At 52.2% G+C, this 20,458-nt stretch overlaps 1 long non-coding RNA gene across 1 annotated transcript in view; it reads left to right on the forward strand.

Annotated features, from left to right (window-relative positions):
* LOC137361429 (uncharacterized) overlaps window positions 1–20,458 on the forward strand; it is a 48,269-nt gene that overhangs the window by 17,990 nt on the left and 9,821 nt on the right. Inside the window, exon 2 of the long non-coding RNA XR_010972205.1 lies at window positions 13,011–13,106. This is a non-coding gene — a long non-coding RNA (uncharacterized lncRNA). The remainder of the gene's footprint in view (window positions 1–13,010; window positions 13,107–20,458) is intronic.

The following is a 20,458-nucleotide window of genomic DNA, read 5'->3' on the forward strand; positions in this document are numbered from 1 at the left end:
TAACCCGGGGAGGATGGACCCAGTGTGATCAGACAGTGAATAACCCGGGGAGGATGGACCCAGTGAGATCAGACAGTGAATAACCCGGGGAGGATGGACCCAGTGAGATCAGACAGTGAATAACCCGGGGAGGATGGACCCAGTGTGATCAGACAGTGAATAACCTGGGGAGGATGGACCCAGTGTGATCAGACAGTGTGTAACCCGGGGAGGATGGACCCAGTGTGATCAGACAGTGAATAACCCGGGGAGGATGGACCCAGTGTGATCAGACAGTGAATAACCCGGGGAGGATGGACCCAGTGAGATAAGACAGTGAATAACCCGGGGAGGATGGACCCAGTGTGATCAGACAGTGAATAACCCGGGGAGGATGGACCCAGTGTGATCAGACAGTGAATAACCCGGAGAGGATGGACCCAGTGAGATCAGACAGTGAATAACCCGGGGAGGATGGACCCAGTGTGATCAGACAGTGAATAACCCGGGGAGGATGGACCCAGTGAGATCAGACAGTGTGTAACCCGGGGAGGATGGACCCAGTGTGATCAGACAGTGAATAACCCAGGGAGGATGGACCCAGTGTGATCAGATAGTGAATAACCCGGGGAGGATGGACCCAGTGAGATCAGACAGTGTGTAACCCGGGGAGGATGGACCCAGTGTGATCAGACAGTGTGTAACCCGGGGAGGATGGACCCAGTGTGATCAGACAGTGAATAACCCGGGGAGGATTGACCCAGTGTGATCAGATAGTGAATATCCCGGGGAGGATGGACCCAGTGAGATCAGACAGTGTGTAACCCGGGGAGGATGGACCCAGTGTGATCAGACATTGAATAACCCGGGGAGGATGGGCCCAGTGTGATCAGACAGTGAATAACCCGGGGAGGATGGACCCAGTGTGATCAGACAGTGTGTAACCCGGGGAGGATGGACCCAGTGTGATCAGACAGTGAATAACCCGGGGAGGATGGACCCAGTGAGATCAGACAGTGTGTAACCTGGGGAGGATGGACCCAGTGTGATCAGACAGTGTGTAACCCGGGGAGGATGGACCCAGTGTGATCAGACAGTGAATAACCCGGGGAGGATGGACCCAGTGTGATCAGACAGTGTGTAACCCGGGGGAGGATGGACCCAGTGTGATCAGACAGTGTGTAACCTGGGGAGGATGGACCCAGTGTGATCAGACAGTGAATAACCCGGGGAGGATGGACCCAGTGAGATCAGACAGTGTGTAACCCGGGGAGGATTGACCCAGTGTGATCAGATAGTCAATAACCCGGGGAGGATGGACCCAGTGTGATCAGACAGTGTGTAACCCGTGGAGGATGGACCCAGTGTGATCAGACAGTGTGTAACCTGGGGAGGATGGACCCAGTGAGATCAGACAGTGTGTAACCTGGGGAGGATGGACCCAGTGAGATCAGACAGTGTGTAACCTGGGGAGGATGGACCCAGTGTGATCAGACAGTGTGTAACCCGGGGAGGATGGACCCAGTGTGATCAGACAGTGTGTAACCTGGGGAGGATGGACCCAGTGAGATCAGACAGTGTGTAACCCGGGGAGGATGGACCCAGTGAGATCAGACAGTGTGTAACCTGGGGAGGATGGACCCAGTGAGATCAGACAGTGTGTAACCCGGGGGAGGATGGACCCAGTGTGATCAGACAGTGTGTAACCCGGGGAGGATGGACCCAGTGTGATCAGACAGTGTGTAACCCGGGGGAGGATGGACCCAGTGTGATCAGACTGTGTGTATGCCGGGGAGGATGGACCCAGTGTGATCAGACAGTGTGTAACCTGGGGAGGATGGACCCAGTGAGATCAGACAGTGTGTAACCTGGGGAGGATGGACCCAGTGAGATCAGACAGTGTGTAACCTGGGGAGGATGGACCCAGTGAGATCAGACAGTGTGTAACCCGGGGGAGGATGGGCCCAGTGTGATCAGACAGTGTGTAACCCGGGGAGGATGGACCCAGTGTGATCAGACAGTGTGTAACCTGGGGAGGATGGACCCAGTGAGATCAGACAGTGTGGAACCCGGTGAGGATGGACCCAGTGAGATCAGACAGTGTGTAACCCGGGGGAGGATGGACCCAGTGTGATCAGACAGTGTGTAACCCGGGGAGGATGGACCCAGTGTGATCAGACAGTGTGTAACCTGGGGAGGATGGACCCAGTGAGATCAGACAGTGTGTAACCTGGGGAGGATGGACCCAGTGAGATCAGACAGTGTGTAACCTGGGGAGGATGGACCCAGTGAGATCAGACAGTGTGTAACCCGGGGGAGGATGGACCCAGTGTGATCAGACAGTGTGTAACCCGGGGAGGATGGACCCAGTGTGATCAGACAGTGTGTAACCTGGGGAGGATGGACCCAGTGAGATCAGACAGTGTGTAACCCGGGGGAGGATGGACCCAGTGTGATCAGACAGTGTGTAACCTGGGGAGGATGGACCCAGTGAGATCAGACAGTGTGTAACCCGGGGGAGGATGGACCCAGTGTGATCAGACAGTGTGTAACCCGGGGAGGATGGACCCAGTGTGATCAGACAGTGTGTAACCCGGGGAGGATGGACCCAGTGAGATCAGACAGTGTGTAACCCGGGGAGGATGGACCCAGTGTGATCAGACAGTGTGTAACCTGGGGAGGATGGACCCAGTGAGATCAGACAGTGTGTAACCCGGGGGAGGATGGACCCAGTGTGATCAGACAGTGTTTAACCTGGGGAGGATGGACCCAGTGAGATCAGACAGTGTGTAACCCGGGGAGGATGGACCCAGTGTGATCAGACAGTGTGTAACCCTGGGAGGATGGACCCAGTGTGATCAGACAGTGTGTAACCCGGGGAGGATGGACCCAGTGAGATCAGACAGTGTGTAACCCGGGGAGGATGGAGCCAGTGTGATCAGACAGTGTGTAACCCGGGGAGGATGGACCCAGTGTGATCAGACAGTGAATAACCCGGGGAGGATGGACCCAGTGTGATCAGACAGTGTGTAACCTGGGGAGGATGGACCCAGTGAGATCAGACAGTGTGTAACCCGGGGGAGGATGGAACCAGTGTGATCAGACAGTGTGTAACCCGTGGAGGATGGACCCAGTGTGATCAGACTGTGTGTAACCCGGGGAGGATGGACCCAGTGAGATCAGACAGTGTGTAACCCGGGGAGGATGGACCCAGTGTGATCAGACAGTGTGTAACCCGGGGAGGATGGACCCAGTGAGATCAGACAGTGTGTAACCCGGGGAGGATGGACCCAGTGTGATCAGACAGTGTGTAACCCGGGGAGGATGGACCCAGTGAGATCAGACATTGTGTAACCTGGGGAGGATGGACCCAGTGTGATCAGACAGTGTGTAACCCGGGGAGGATGGACCCAGTGTGATCAGACAGTGTGTAACCTGGGGAGGATGGACCCAGTGAGATCAGACAGTGTGTAACCTGGGGAGGATGGACCCAGTGAGATCAGACAGTGTGTAACCCGGGGAGGATGGACCCAGTGAGATCAGACGGTGTGTAACCCGGGGAGGATGGACCCAGTGTGATCAGACAGAGTGTAACCCGGGGAGGATGGACCCAGTGTGATCAGACAGTGTGTAACCCGGGGAGGATGGACCCAGTGTGATCAGACAGTGTGTAACCTGGGGAGGATGGACCCAGTGAGATCAGACAGTGTGTAACCCGGGGAGGATGGACCCAGTGTGATCAGACAGTGTGTAACCCGGGGAGGATGGACCCAGTGTGATCAGACAGTGTGTAACCTGGGGAGGATGGACCCAGTGAGATCAGACAGTGTGTAACCCGGGGAGGATGGACCCAGTGTGATCAGACAGTGTGTAACCTGGGGAGGATGGACCCAGTGTGATCAGACAGTGTGTAACCCGGGGAGGATGGACCCAGTGTGATCAGACAGTGTGTAACCCGGGGAGGATGGACCCAGTGTGATCAGACAGTGAATAACCCGGGGAGCATGGACCCAGTGTGATCAGACAGTGAATAACCCGGGGAGGATGGACCCAGTGTGATCAGACAGTGTGTAACCCGGGGAGGATGGACCCAGTGTGATCAGACAGTGTGTAACCCGGGGAGGATGGACCAAGTGTGATCAGACAGTGTGTAACCAGGGGAGGATGGACCCAGTGTGATCAGACAGTGTGTAACCCGGGGAGGATGGACCCAGTGTGATCAGACAGTGTGTAAACCGGGGAGGATGGACCCAGTGTGATCAGACAGTGAATAACCCGGGGAGCATGGACCCAGTGTGATCAGACAGTGAATAACCCGGGGAGGATGGACCCAGTGTGATCAGACAGTGTGTAACCCGGGGAGGATGGACCCAGTGAGATCAGACAGTGTGTAACCCGGGGAGGATGGACCCAGTGTGATCAGACAGTGTGTAACCCGGGGAGGACGGACCCAGTGTGATCAGACAGTGTGTAACCCGGGGAGGATGGACCCAGTGTGATCAGACAGTGTGTAACCCGGAGAGGACGGTCCCAGTGAGATCAGACAGTGAATAACCCGGGGAGGATGGACCCAGTGAGATCAGATAGTGTGTAACCCGGGGAGGATGGACCCAGTGTGATCAGACAGTGTGTAACCCGGGGAGGATGGACCCAGTGTGATCAGACAGTGTGTAACCCGGGGAGGATGGACCCAGTGAGATCAGACATTGTGTAACCCGGGGAGGATGGACCCAATGTGATCAGACATTGTGTAACCCGGGGAGGATGGACCCAGTGAGATCAGACATTGTGTAACCCGGGGAGGATGGACCCAGTGTGATCAGACATTGTGTAACCCGGGGAGGATGGACCCAGTGAGATCAGACATTGTGTAACCCGGGGAGGATGGACCCAGTGAGATCAGACATTGTGTAACCCGGGGAGGATGGACCCAGTGTGATCAGACAGTGTGTAACCCGGGGAGGATGGACCCAGTGAGATCAGACATAGTGTAACCCGGGGAGGATGGACCCAGTGAGATCAGACAGTGTGTAACCCGGGGAGGATGGACCCAGTGTGATCAGACTGTGTGTAACCCGGGGAGGATGGACCCAGTGAGACCAGACAGTGAGTAACCCGGGGAGGATGGACCCAGTGTGATCAGACAGTGTGTAACCCGGGGAGGATGGACCCAGTGTGATCAGACAGTGTGTAACCCGGGGGAGGATGGACCCAGTGTGATCAGACAGTGTGTAACCCGGGGGAGGATGGACCCAGTGTGATCAGACAGTGTGTAACCCGGGGAGGATGGACCCAGTGTGATCAGACAGTGTGTAACCCGGGGAGGATGGACCCAGTGAGATCAGACAGTGTGTAACCCGGGGAGGATGGACCCAGTGTGATCAGACAGTGTGTAACCTGGGGAGGATGGACCCAGTGAGATCAGACAGTGTGTAACCCGGGGGAGGATGGACCCAGTGTGATCAGACAGTGTTTAACCTGGGGAGGATGGACCCAGTGAGATCAGACAGTGTGTAACCCGGGGAGGATGGACCCAGTGTGATCAGACAGTGTGTAACCCTGGGAGGATGGACCCAGTGTGATCAGACAGTGTGTAACCCGGGGAGGATGGACCCAGTGAGATCAGACAGTGTGTAACCCGGGGAGGATGGAGCCAGTGTGATCAGACAGTGTGTAACCCGGGGAGGATGGACCCAGTGTGATCAGACAGTGAATAACCCGGGGAGGATGGACCCAGTGTGATCAGACAGTGTGTAACCTGGGGAGGATGGACCCAGTGAGATCAGACAGTGTGTAACCCGGGGGAGGATGGAACCAGTGTGATCAGACAGTGTGTAACCCGTGGAGGATGGACCCAGTGTGATCAGACTGTGTGTAACCCGGGGAGGATGGACCCAGTGAGATCAGACAGTGTGTAACCCGGGGAGGATGGACCCAGTGTGATCAGACAGTGTGTAACCCGGGGAGGATGGACCCAGTGAGATCAGACAGTGTGTAACCCGGGGAGGATGGACCCAGTGTGATCAGACAGTGTGTAACCCGGGGAGGATGGACCCAGTGAGATCAGACATTGTGTAACCTGGGGAGGATGGACCCAGTGTGATCAGACAGTGTGTAACCCGGGGAGGATGGACCCAGTGTGATCAGACAGTGTGTAACCTGGGGAGGATGGACCCAGTGAGATCAGACAGTGTGTAACCTGGGGAGGATGGACCCAGGGAGATCAGACAGTGTGTAACCCGGGGAGGATGGACCCAGTGAGATCAGACGGTGTGTAACCCGGGGAGGATGGACCCAGTGTGATCAGACAGAGTGTAACCCGGGGAGGATGGACCCAGTGTGATCAGACAGTGTGTAACCCGGGGAGGATGGACCCAGTGTGATCAGACAGTGTGTAACCTGGGGAGGATGGACCCAGTGAGATCAGACAGTGTGTAACCCGGGGAGGATGGACCCAGTGTGATCAGACAGTGTGTAACCCGGGGAGGATGGACCCAGTGTGATCAGACAGTGTGTAACCTGGGGAGGATGGACCCAGTGAGATCAGACAGTGTGTAACCCGGGGAGGATGGACCCAGTGTGATCAGACAGTGTGTAACCTGGGGAGGATGGACCCAGTGTGATCAGACAGTGTGTAACCCGGGGAGGATGGACCCAGTGTGATCAGACAGTGTGTAACCCGGGGAGGATGGACCCAGTGTGATCAGACAGTGAATAACCCGGGGAGCATGGACCCAGTGTGATCAGACAGTGAATAACCCGGGGAGGATGGACCCAGTGTGATCAGACAGTGTGTAACCCGGGGAGGATGGACCCAGTGTGATCAGACAGTGTGTAACCCGGGGAGGATGGACCAAGTGTGATCAGACAGTGTGTAACCAGGGGAGGATGGACCCAGTGTGATCAGACAGTGTGTAACCCGGGGAGGATGGACCCAGTGTGATCAGACAGTGTGTAAACCGGGGAGGATGGACCCAGTGTGATCAGACAGTGAATAACCCGGGGAGCATGGACCCAGTGTGATCAGACAGTGAATAACCCGGGGAGGATGGACCCAGTGTGATCAGACAGTGTGTAACCCGGGGAGGATGGACCCAGTGAGATCAGACAGTGTGTAACCCGGGGAGGATGGACCCAGTGTGATCAGACAGTGTGTAACCCGGGGAGGATGGACCCAGTGTGATCAGACAGTGTGTAACCCGGGGAGGATGGACCCAGTGAGATCAGACATTGTGTAACCCGGGGAGGATGGACCCAATGTGATCAGACATTGTGTAACCCGGGGAGGATGGACCCAGTGAGATCAGACATTGTGTAACCCGGGGAGGATGGACCCAGTGTGATCAGACATTGTGTAACCCGGGGAGGATGGACCCAGTGAGATCAGACATTGTGTAACCCGGGGAGGATGGACCCAGTGAGATCAGACATTGTGTAACCCGGGGAGGATGGACCCAGTGTGATCAGACAGTGTGTAACCCGGGGAGGATGGACCCAGTGAGATCAGACATAGTGTAACCCGGGGAGGATGGACCCAGTGAGATCAGACAGTGTGTAACCCGGGGAGGATGGACCCAGTGTGATCAGACTGTGTGTAACCCGGGGAGGATGGACCCAGTGAGACCAGACAGTGAGTAACCCGGGGAGGATGGACCCAGTGTGATCAGACAGTGTGTAACCCGGGGAGGATGGACCCAGTGTGATCAGACAGTGTGTAACCCGGGGGAGGATGGACCCAGTGTGATCAGACAGTGTGTAACCCGGGGGAGGATGGACCCAGTGTGATCAGACAGTGTGTAACCCGGGGAGGATGGACCCAGTGAGATCAGACATTGTGTAACCCGGGGAGGATGGACCCAGTGTGATCAGACAGTGTGTAACCCGGGGAGGATGGACCCAGTGAGATCAGACATAGTGTAACCCGGGGAGGATGGACCCAGTGAGATCAGACAGTGTGTAACCCGGGGAGGATGGACCCAGTGTGATCAGACTGTGTGTAACCCGGGGAGGATGGACCCAGTGAGACCAGACAGTGAGTAACCCGGGGAGGATGGACCCAGTGTGATCAGACAGTGTGTAACCCGGGGAGGATGGACCCAGTGTGATCAGACAGTGTGTAACCCGGGGGAGGATGGACCCAGTGTGATCAGACAGTGTGTAACCCGGGGAGGATGGACCCAGTGAGATCAGATAGTGTGTAACCCGGGGAGGATGGACCCAGTGAGATCAGATAGTGTGTAACCCGGGGAGGATGGACCCAGTGAGATCAGAGAGTGTGTAACCCGGGGAGGATGGACCCAGTGTGATCAGACAGTGTGTCACCCGGGGAGGATGGACCCAGTGTGATCAGACAGTGTGTAACCCGGGGAGGATGGACCCAGTGAGATCAGACATTGTGTAACCCGGGGAGGATGGACCCAATGTGATCAGACATTGTGTAACCCGGGGAGGATGGACCCAGTGAGATCAGACATTGTGTAACCCGGGGAGGATGGACCCAGTGTGATCAGACATTGTGTAACCCGGGGAGGATGGACCCAGTGAGATCAGACATTGTGTAACCCGGGGAGGATGGACCCAGTGAGATCAGACATTGTGTAACCCGGGGAGGATGGACCCAGTGTGATCAGACAGTGTGTAACCCGGGGAGGATGGACCCAGTGAGATCAGACATTGTGTAACCCGGGGAGGATGGACCCAGTGAGATCAGACAGTGTGTAACCCGGGGAGGATGGACCCAGTGTGATCAGACTGTGTGTAACCCGGGGAGGATGGACCCAGTGAGATCAGACAGTGAGTAACCCGGGGAGGATGGACCCAGTGTGATCAGACAGTGTGTAACCCGGGGAGGATGGACCCAGTGTGATCAGACTGTGTGTAACCCGGGGGAGGATGGACCCAGTGAGATCAGACAGTGAATAACCCGGGGAGGATGGACCCAGTGTGATCAGACTGTGTGTAACCCGGGGGAGGATGGACCCAGTGAGATCAGACAGTGAATAACCCGGGGAGGATGGACCCAGTGAGATCAGACAGTGTGTAACCCGGGGAGGATGGACCCAGTGAGATCAGACAGTGAATAACCCGGGGAGGATGGACCCAGTGTGATCAGACAGTGTGCAACCTGGGGAGGATGGACCCAGTGAGATCAGACAGTGTGTAACCCGGGGAGGATGGACCCAGTGAGATCAGACAGTGTGTAACCCGGGGAGGATGGACCCAGTGTGATCAGACAGTGTGCAACCTGGGGAGGATGGACCCAGTGAGATCAGACAGTGAATAACCCGGGGAGGATGGACCCAGTGTGATCAGACAGTGTGTAACCCGGGGAGGATGGACCCAGTGAGATCAGACAGTGTGTAACCCGGGGAGGATGGAGCCAGTGTGATCAGACAGTGTGCAACCTGGGGAGGATGGACCCAGTGAGATCAGACAGTGAATAACCCGGGGAGGATGGACCCAGTGTGATCAGACAGTGTGCAACCCGGGGAGGATGGACCCAGTGAGATCAGACAGTGTGTAACCCGGGGAGGATGGACCCAGTGAGATCAGACAGTGTGCAACCCGGGGAGGATGGACCCAGTGAGATCAGACAGTGTGTAACCCGGGGAGGATGGACCCAGTGAGATCAGACAGTGTGTAACCCGGGGAGGATGGACCCAGTGAGATCAGACAGTGTGTAACCCGGGGAGGATGGACCCAGTGAGATCAGACAGTGTGTAACCCGGGGAAGATGGACCCAGTGAGATCAGACAGTGTGTAACCCGGGGAGGATGGACCCAGTGTGATCAGACAGTGTGTCACCCGGGGAGGATGGACCCAGTGAGATCAGACAGTGAATAACCCGGGGAGGATGGACCTAGTGTGATCAGACAGTGTGTAACCCGGGGAGGATGGACCCAGTGTGATCAGACAGTGAATAACCCGGGGAGGATGGACCCTGTGTGATCAGACAGTGTGTAACCGGGGGAGGATGGACCCAGTGTGATCAGACATTGTGTAACCCGGGGAGGATGGACCCAGTGTGATCAGACAGTGTGTAACCCGGGGAGGATGGACCCAGTGTGATCAGACAGTGTGTAACCCGGGGAGGATGGACCCAGTGTGATCAGACATTGTGTAACCTGGGGAGGATGGACCCAGTGAGATCAGATAGTGTGTAACCGTGGAGGATGGACCCAGTGTGATCAGACAGTGTGTAACCCGGGGAGGATGGACCCAGTGTGATCAGACATTGTGTAACCCGGTGAGGATGGACCCAGTGTGATCAGACAGTGTGTAACCCGGGGAGGATGGACCCAGTGTGATCAGACAGTGAATAACCCGGGGAGGATGGACCCAGTGAGATCAGACAGTGTGTAACCCGGGGAGGATGGACGCAGTGTGATCAGACAGTGTGTAACCCGGGGAGGATGGACCCAGTGAGTTCAGACATTGTGTATCCCGGGGAGGATAGACCCAGTGAGATCTGACAGTGTGTAACCCAGGGAGGATGGTCCCAGTGAGATCAGGCAGTGTGTAACCCGGGGAGGATGGACCCAGTGTGATCAGACAGTGAATAACCCGGGGGAGGATGGACCCAGTGTGATCAGACAGTGAATAACCCGGGGGAGTATGGACCCAGTGTGATCAGACAGTGAATAACCCGGGGGAGGATGGACCCAGTGTGATCAGACAGTGTGTAACCCGGGGAGGATGGACCCAGTGAGATCAGACAGTGTGTAACCCGGGGAGGATGGACCCAGTGAGATCAGACAGTGTGTAACCTGGGGAGGATGGACCCAGTGAGATCAGACAGTGTGTTACCGGCCCTCTGTACCCTGCACCCACATCCTCTTCTGCAGCTGCAACAAGCAAGCTCCTCTGATGGAACTGAAAGATTCCTGTCTTCCAGCTGGAGCACGTGGAATATCCTGTAAAAGTGAACTGACTTTAATGGTTTCTATAACATTAAACCACAAATGAGATTGTGTATTCCAGAAGATAGGGTTCAATCAGAGACTCGCCCAGTCTGACCTGTGGGTGAAGAGTTCAACATGTACGTCTCCATCTCCAGCCTGACTTTCCTTTCAGTCTTTGACACTGTCGAGCACAACATCCTCCTTCAGTGCCTCTCCTTCATTGTCCAGCTCAGTGGGACTCAACTCACTTGTTTCCACTCTTACCCATCCAATGATAACTGGAGAATCTTGTTCAATGGCTTCTCTCTCTGCCGCTGCACCATTACCTCTGGAGACCCCCATGGATCTCTCCTCGCTCCCTCCTATTTCTCATCCTTATGCTGCTCCTTGGAGACACGATGTAAAGACAAGGACTCAGCTTTCACATGTGCACTGACAACACTCTGCTCCACCTCTCTCGACACCTCCACTGCCTCTGCGATTTCATGCTACAAGTTTGACTGCAAGTCTAAAAATCCATCATTATGGCACAGAAGGAGCCCATTGCGTCCATGCTGGCTCTCGTGCAATCCAATCAGCCGCATACCCCTGTTCTATCCGTATAGCCTTTCAAATTTATTTCCCTCAAGTGCCCATCCAATTTCATTTATAAATCATTGATCATCTCCACTTCCACTGTCCTTATAGACAGCGAGTTGCAGCTCATTGACACTTGCTGTGAAGAAAATTCTTCCTCACATCCCCCCGCCCCCCCACCAGCCCACACTGGCATCTCTTACCCAAAATCTTTAATCTGTGGCCCCTCGTCCTCATACCATCAACTAATGGGAACATGTTTTCTTTGTTGACCTTATCCAAACCGGTCATAATCTTGTAAAGTTGCAGCTATGAGAAAAGATTGGTTTGGCTGGGGTCGTTTTCCTTAGAACCGAGGAGGCTGAGGGCTGACTGAATTGAGGTGTATAAAATTATGCGTGGCCAAGATAGAGTAGACATGAAGGACCTGTTTCCCCTCGCGGAGAGGTCACTTACCGGGGGCACAGATTGAAGGTGATTGGTAGAAGGATTAGAGGGGCCTTGAGGAAAATCTTGTCCACCCAGAGGGTGGTGAGTGTCTGGAATTCACTGCCCGGATCAGTGGTGGAGGCAGAAACCCTCAACCCATTTAAAAGGTACCTGGACCTGCAGCTGAAGTGCAGTAACCTGCAAAGCTATGGAGCAGGTGTTGGAAGGTTGGATTAGATTGGGTAGCTCGGTTTTTCAGCTGGCGCAGACACGATGGGCTGAATGGCCTCCTTCTGTGCTGTAACTTTTCTATGGTTCTAAACCTCTATCAAAATCTCCACTGGCCATAATCTTCCAATCTTTCTTAGATACAGGGGTGGTGCCAGAGGACGAGACAAGTACAAATGTTACACCCTTGTTCAAGAAAGGATGTAAGGATGAACCCAGCAACTACAGGCCAGTCAGATTAACCTCAGTGGTGGGAAAGCTTTCAGAAATGAGTTTTTTATTTGTTTGGGGGATGTGGGTGTCGCTGACTAGGTCAGCATTTATTGCTCATCCCTAATTGACCTGAGTGGCTTGATGGGACCTTTCAGAGGGCAGATAAGAGTCAATCACATTGCTGTGGGTCTGGAGTCACTCGTAAACCAGACCAGCTAAAGATGGCAGATCTCCTTCCCTAAAGGACATTCGTTAACCAGATGGGTTTTTACCACAATTGATAGTTTCATAGGCTTGAGGGGCTGAATGGCCTACTCCAGCTCCTATTTCTTATGTTCTTATGGCACCATTACTGAGACGAGCTTTTAATTCCAGATTGTTATTAATTTATTGAATTAAATTCCACCAGCTGCTGTATTACTAGTTCAGTGACATTATCATTACAACACTGTCTTTCCCACTTCTAGTGCAGAGTCTCGGTGAAGGGTGTCCATCTGGAACAGGGTGATGGAGCTCAGCGGGACTGACTGGGCAGCTTTCTGGGTCACACCTGATGCTCGATCCCAGAGATAACAGCTGTTATACTGATGGGGAGGAGGGACTGATATCATGTTTAACTAGGCAACGTTCTCTTTTTTTTAGTATTTCTGTCTAACCCTCTTATTAATTTTACCTTTATTACAGAGAACCAGAATCTGGGAACGCCTGTCACCACCATGGCTGAATGTCCAAATAGGGGAGAAGATCCAACATCTTCAAAAAGAATGAGAATGGATACAGGTAGGTTCACAAAATACTTGAAAATATCATCTCTGACCTGATCTTGTGCAAGAACCTGCAGCTCACACAGCAAGAGGGAACAGAATGGGCTGAGTAGAAAGAGGGAGGTGAGTGACCATCTCAAGCAGCACAGTGGCGCAGTGGTTAGCACCGCAGCCTCACAGCTCCAGCGACCCGGGTTCAATTCTGGGTACTGCCTGTGTGGAGTTTGCAAGTTCTCCCTGTGTCTGCGTGGGTTTCCTCCCACATGCCAAAGACTTGCAGGTTGATAGGTAAATTGGCCATTAGCAATTGCCCCGAGTATCGGTCGGTGGTAGGGAAATATAGGGACGGGGGAGGGGGGGATGTGGCAGGAATATGGAATTAGTGTAGGATTAGTATAAATGGGTGGTCGATGGTCGGCACAGACTCGGTGGGCCGAAGGGCCTGTTTCAGTGCTGTATCTCTAAACTAAACTAAACTCGAGGGATATTGCTGTCACAGGTGGAGGGAGCCCCTGAGTACTGGAACTGTCCAGGAGATAGATGTTATTGGGGACTGAAAGATGGATAGAGACAGTGGCTTGGAGAAGGATCTTCCTCTGCAACAGGGTGACACCAGGGAGCAGGAGGTCACCACGAGTGAGTGGGGGTGAGAGACAGGTGGAGCAAGGGAATAGGAGAGTGTAGTGGTGGGAGATTCTATAGTCAGGAGGATTTTCTTTTCTAATTCATTCATGGGATGTGGGCATCGATGGCCAGGCCAGCATTTATTGCCAATGCCTAATTGCCTTTGAGGAGGTGGTGGTGAGCTGCCTTCTTGAACTGCTGCAGTCCATGTGGGGTTGGAACACCCACAGTGCTGTAAGGAAGGGTGTTCCAGGAATTTGCACCAGTGACAGTGAAGGAGCGGTGATATAGTTCCAAGTGAGAATGGTTTGTGACTTGGAGGGGAACTTGCAGGTGGTGGTGTTCCTAAGCATCTGCTGCCCTTACCCTTCTAGGTAGGAGAAGGTTTTGAAGGTGCTGTCGAAGGAGCCTTGGTGAGTTGCTGCTGTGCATCTTGTAGATAGTACACACTGCTGCCACTGTGCACCTCCCTCGCTGGTGGATGGAGTGAATGTTTGTTGATGGGGTGCCAGTCAAGCAGACTGCTGAGTCCTGGATGGGGTTGAGCTTCTTGAGTATTGTTGGAGCTGCACCCATCCTGGCAAGTGGAGAGCATTTCATCTTACTCCTGACTTGTGCCTTGGAGATGTTGAACAGGCTTTGGGGAGTCAGCAGGTGAGTTACATGCTGCAGAATTCCCAGCCTCTGACCTGCTTTTGTAGCCACAGTATTTATATGGCTACTCCTCATTTTCTGGTCAATGGTAACCCAGTGTGTGATAGTGGGGGATTCAGTGATGGTAATGTAATTGAAAGTGAAGAGGAGATGGTTAGATTCTCTCTTGTTTGAGATAGTCATTGCCCAGCACTTGTATAGTGTGACTGCTACTTGCCACTTATCAGCCCAAGCCTGGATATTGTCCAGGGCTTGCTGCATTTCTACACGGACTGCTTCAGTACCTGAGGAATCACAAATGGTGCTGAACATTGTGCAATCATCAGCGAACATCCCCACTTCTGACCTTATGATTGAAGGAAGGTCATTGATGAAGCAGCTGAAGACGGTTGGGCCTAGGACACTCCCTGAGGATCTCCTGCAGTGATGTCCTGGAGCTGAGATGATTGATCTCCAACAACCACAACCATTTTCCTTTGCACTAGGTACACTCCAACCAGCGGAGAGTTTGACCACTTTTCCTTGGGCTCCTTGATGCCATACTCGGTCAAATGCTGCCTTGATGTCAAGGGCAATCAATCTCACCTCACCTCTTGAGTTCAGCTCTTTTGTTCATGTTTGAACCAAGGCTGAAATGAGGTCAGGAGCTGAATGACCCTGGCGGAACACAAACTGTGCGTCAGAGTAGGTTATTGATAAGCAAGTGCCGCTTGATAGCACTGTCAACGATACCTTCCATCACATTACTGATGATTGAGAGTAGACCGATTGGGTGGTGATTGACAAGGTTGGATTTGTCCTGCTTTTTATGTACAGGACATAACAGGTCAATTTTCCACATTGCAGGGTAGATGCCAGTGTTATAGCTGTACTGAAACAGCTTGGCTCGGGGCACGGAAAGTTCTGGAGCACAGGTCTTCAGTATTATTGCCGGACTGTTGTCAGGACCCATAGCTTTGCAGTATCCAGTGACTTCAGTCGTTTCTTGATATCACACAGAGTGACTCGAATTGGCTCAAAGACTGACATTTGTGATGCTGGGGACTCCAGGAGGAGGCAGAGATGGATTATCCACTCAGCACTTCTGGCTGAAGATTGTTACAAATGCTTCAGCCTTATCTTTCACACTGATGTGCTGGGTTCCCCCATCATTGAGGATGGGGATATTTGTAGAGCCACCTCCTCCTGTTAGTAGTTTAATTGTCCAGCACTATTCACGACTGGATGTGACAGGACTGCAAAGATGAGATCCTATCCGTTGTTGTGGGATCGTTTAGCTCTGTCTATCGCATACTGCTTACGCAGTTTGGCATGGAAGTAGTCCTGGGTTATAGCTTCACCAAGTTGACACCTCATTTTCAGGTATGCCTGGTTCTGCTCCTGGCATACCCTCCTGCACACTTCAATGAAGAAGGGTTGGTCTCCTGGCTTGATGGTAATGGTGGAGTGGGGAATCTGCCAGGCCATGAGGTTACAGATTGTGGTTGAGTACAGTTCTGCTGCTGCTGATGGCCCACAGCGCCTCATGGATGCAGAGTTTTGCATTGATAGATCTGTTCGAAATCTATCCCATTTAGCACGGTGATAGTTCTAAACAAGAGGATGGAGGATATCCTCAATGTGAAGGCGGGACCTCATCTTCACAAGGACTGTGAGGTGGTCCCTCCTACCAATACTGCTATGGACAGATGCATCTGCGACAGGTAGATTGGTGAGGGCAATGTCAAGTATATTTTTCCCTCTTATTAGTTCCCTTACCAGCTGCTGTGGACTCAGTCTAGCAGCTATGTCCTTTAGGACTCAGTCAGTAGTGGTGCTACTGAGCCACTCTTGGTGATGGACATTGAAGTCCCCCACCCAGATTTCATTCTGTGCCCTTTTGCTACCCTCAGTGCTTCCTCCAAGTGCTGTTCAACATGGAAGAGTACTGATTCATCATCTGAGGGAGACCGGTAGGTGGTCATCAGCAGGAGGTCCATCTTTGACCTGACGCCATGAGACTTCATGGGGTCTGGAGTCCATGTTGAGGACTCCCCAGACAACTGCCTCCTGACTGTATACCACTGTAAAGCCTGGCTACCCAACCCGAACCCAAATAGACCTGACTGCATGTGTCGGGTTAGTGTCCGGTCGAAATTCCGAATCCAGCATTAGAGCTCGGCTCGGATCGGGCTGGACAGTGCTGTTTCCGGGAAGTCACGGGATCAGGCTTACCCATGATTCCCCACAACTCCATCTGCAGAAATAGCCTGCTGCTGGAACAGATGAAGGATTTTCGTGTCAGGTCGGGTCGGGTGCGAAAAAAAATAAACAGCTCGGGTTGGCTGTGGTCAGGTCAGGTTTTAATTTTATACCCGGGCCATGCTGCATACCACTGTGCTGCCCGCCTCTGCTGGGCGGTGGTGATGGTGGTGTCTGGAACATTATCTGCAAGATATGATTCTCTGAGTGTGACTATGTCAAATTGTTGCTTGACTAGTCTATGAATCAGCTCTCCCAGCTTTGGCACAGGCCCCCAGATGTTACTAAGGAGGACTTTGCAGAGTCGACAGGGCTGGGTTTGCCGTTGTCGTTTCTGGTGCCTCGGTCAATGCCGGGTGGTCCGTCTAATTTCATTCTTTACTGACTTTGTAGCAGTTAGATACAACTAAGTGACTTGCTGGGCCATTTTAAGAGTCGACCAAATTGCTGTGGGTCTGGAGTCACATGTAGACCAGACCAGGTAAGGACAGCAGATTTCCTTCCCTAAAGGCCATTAGTGAATCAGTTGTTTTTGATGACAATGTGATATTTTCATGGCCATCATTAGACTAGCTTTTAATTCCAGATTTGTTAGTTGAATTCAAATTCCACCTTCTGCCGTGGTGGGATTCGAACACATGTCCCCAAAGCAGTACGTCAGATCTTTGGGTTACTCGTCCACTGACAATAACACTACGCCACCACCTCCCCCAGTATTATTCCCTTTGAGGTTCTGCTTCTTAATTTGGTGCCCAGTTCCTCATACTGAATATGCAGAACCTCCTTCCTTGTCCTGCCTGTATCTTTGGTACCTACATGGACCACGACGACTGGATCCTCCCGCTCCCACTGTAAGCTCCTCTCCTGAGGAGATGTCACGCACCCTGGCACCGGGCAGGCAACACAGCCTTCTGGACTCTCGCTCTTTGCTACCGAGAACAGTGTCAATCTCCCCCACTATATTGTCCCCGACTACCAGTACTTTCCTTTTTGATCCCCCCACTTGAATGGCTTCCTGGTGCCATGGTCAGTCTGCTCCCCCACACTACAGCCCTCGCTGTTTTCCGTACAAGATGCAAGAACCTCGAACTTGTTGCTCAATTGCATGGGCTGTGCCTCCTCCGCTCCCACCTTCTTGATCTCTTTACCTGCTTGACTCGCAGTCACACCCTCCTGTCCCTGACCACTGACCAAAGGGGTGTGACTGCCTTCTGGAGCAAAGTGTCCAGGTAACTTTCCCCCTCCCTAATGCATTGCAGTGTCTGCAGCTCGGCCTCCAGCTCAATGACTCTGAGCTGAAGCTTCTCAAGCTGCACTCACTACAGATGTGGTTGCCATGGATTGCTGTGGCATCCAGGAGCTCCCACATACTGCAGTCGCGACACATCACTTGTCCTGCCTTCTTTATTCTGTTAATTTAAGTTAAATTATTTTCTCTTAATTATTTTACAGTTGCCCTCTTTACCGAACTTCCTCACTTACCAAACTCCCTGCTTCACACTCTGTGCCCTCCAGCAGCACTCAATGTAGACAAGCAGCACTGAGAGGCCCCTGAATTTATACTCTCTGAAGCAAGTTTTTCCTCATGCTGCCTCTGACTCTTTTGCCAATCACCTTAATTCTGTGTTTCTGGTCATTGACCTTCAACCATTGGAAACAGTTTATTTTTATTTACTGTTCAAAGTCTTGATAATTTAAACGTCACTATCAAATTTCCTCTTAGCCTTCTCTTCTGAGAACAACTCCAGTTTGTACAGTATATCTGTAACGTTAATCCCTCAGCCCTGTAACCATTCTACTAAATCTTTTTGTACCCTCTTCAAAGCCTTCATGCTCTTCCTAAAGTGTGGTGTCCAGAATTGGACAGTATGGTTGGTGCTGAACTGTATTATATAGGTTTAGTATAACCTCCTGACTATTGTGCTCTATGTCTCTATTTATAAAGCCCAGGATCCCATATGTTTTATTAACTGCTTTGTTAGCCTGTCCTGCCACTGTCCAAGATTTGTTCACTAACACCCCAGGCTTCTCTGTTCTGACACCTCCTTTAAAATTGTACCATTAGCTTGTATTGTCTCTCCTCATTATTCCAGACATCACACTTTGCTGTATTGAATTTCAGCTGCCATGTGCCCACTCATTCTACCAGCCTGTCTATGATCTCTTAATGTCCATTATCATTTTCCTCACCAGACTTCCAAGTTTCATGTGACCTGCAAATTTCGAAATTGTTCCCTGCACTTGCACACCCAATTCCAAGTCATTGAGGTGCATCAAAAACACCAGTGGTCCTAGTGCTGAACCATGGGAACCAACAGTTTTCTAACCCTTAACCAATTTTGTATCCATGCTGCTACTGCCCCCTTTATCCCATAATTTTTAAATCACCACCTGATATTAACATTTTCATCCATGTGTTCAAATCCTTCCATTGACTTCCTTTACACATCTCTGTAACCTCCTCCAATCCTACAACACTGAGAATGTTCCTCTAACTCGTGTCTCTTGTGCAGCCCCCATTTCTTTTGCCTCGCCGTTGGCAACGGCCCTTCAGCTGTCCAGATCCTAAGTTCTGGAATTCCCTGCCTGATCCCCTCAGCCTCTCCACCTCACTTTTTGAGATGTTCCTTCAAGCCCAGCTCGTTGAGCAAACTTTGATTGTTCTCAGGCTGCGTTTGCTGACAATACAACCACTAGGTGGCGCAGCGCTTGCACATGCGCAAATAGAGGCTCTTCAACTGGAACGTCAGTGTCTGCGACGTTCAGTCAGCTGCCAGGATTAAAGATGGTGCTGCTCAATTTATCACAGGAAATGCTTATAGCGACATTGTTCCAGCAAACTAACCTTACATTAAGTTGGATGGAAGCCCAGTCATATGCTACTATGTAGTTATCGGATACTAACTGTAATCCTCAGAAACATTTAATATTCCAGTAATCCTATTGAATGCAAAAGGAATTTTATACTTGATTTTCCAATTGATCCCCGCTCACGCCACCCCACTCTCCAGAGCAAGTGGCCGAGAGGAGGGAAGCAGCGCAGCCCAGAGCTAGCAGCCGGAGAGCGGGGTGGTACGAAGCGAGTAACAATCGGTTGTGGGGAGGGGGAGCAGCGAGGTCTGGAGCGAGCAACTAAGGGAAGGAAGGGACGAGGCTTAGAGTGAGTTGCCGAGGCGATCAAGGTCCAGCCTCAAAGTCTCCCATTCAGCCACTTCCTCCAGCGAAACAGGGGGGGGGGCGTGGTGCTGGATACCCGATGCTTCAATGCGCATGTGCGAAGATGGACCAGGTGCCGATACGCGATGACATTAGTGCTGCATGATGACATCATCCCGCGCATGCCACTTAGTCCTGGCAAGATGTAGCTGCGTGTCTGTGCATCTTGGTGCACTCTGATGTCAGCGGTCTGCTGCGTTGTCAGGAATCACTTTGTTGTTCTATTGCCCCCTCCTTTGACTTGATGTCAGCTATCCTATGAATACACCCATTTTTCACCAGCTATCTCTTCACAACATTATTTGTCTACCTTTAGAGATGTGTGCATTATGTCATGCTCATGTGGAGTGCAGCGATTGAAAATACAGAACTCAATTGAAGCGTTATAAAAAAATTGACTTTTAAAAATGTGGATAATGTGCTGGAAGGAAATGGCCACTGAAGGTCACAGTATATTCAAACTGTCTTCCTGTCTGGCAAGGACAAAAGGATACATTTCAAGCTAAGAGGTGTCAATTACACTCATCCTGAACCATCAAGAGACATTTTTCAATTGAATGGATTCTTCTGAAACAACAAAGGTGTGAAATAACCACATCCTGGTCCATTGTTGGTCACCACAGGGAAGAAGAC

The sequence above is a fragment of the Heterodontus francisci genome, unplaced genomic scaffold (assembly GCF_036365525.1).
Source record: "Heterodontus francisci isolate sHetFra1 unplaced genomic scaffold, sHetFra1.hap1 HAP1_SCAFFOLD_106, whole genome shotgun sequence".
NCBI classification, from domain to species: domain Eukaryota; kingdom Metazoa; phylum Chordata; class Chondrichthyes; order Heterodontiformes; family Heterodontidae; genus Heterodontus; species Heterodontus francisci.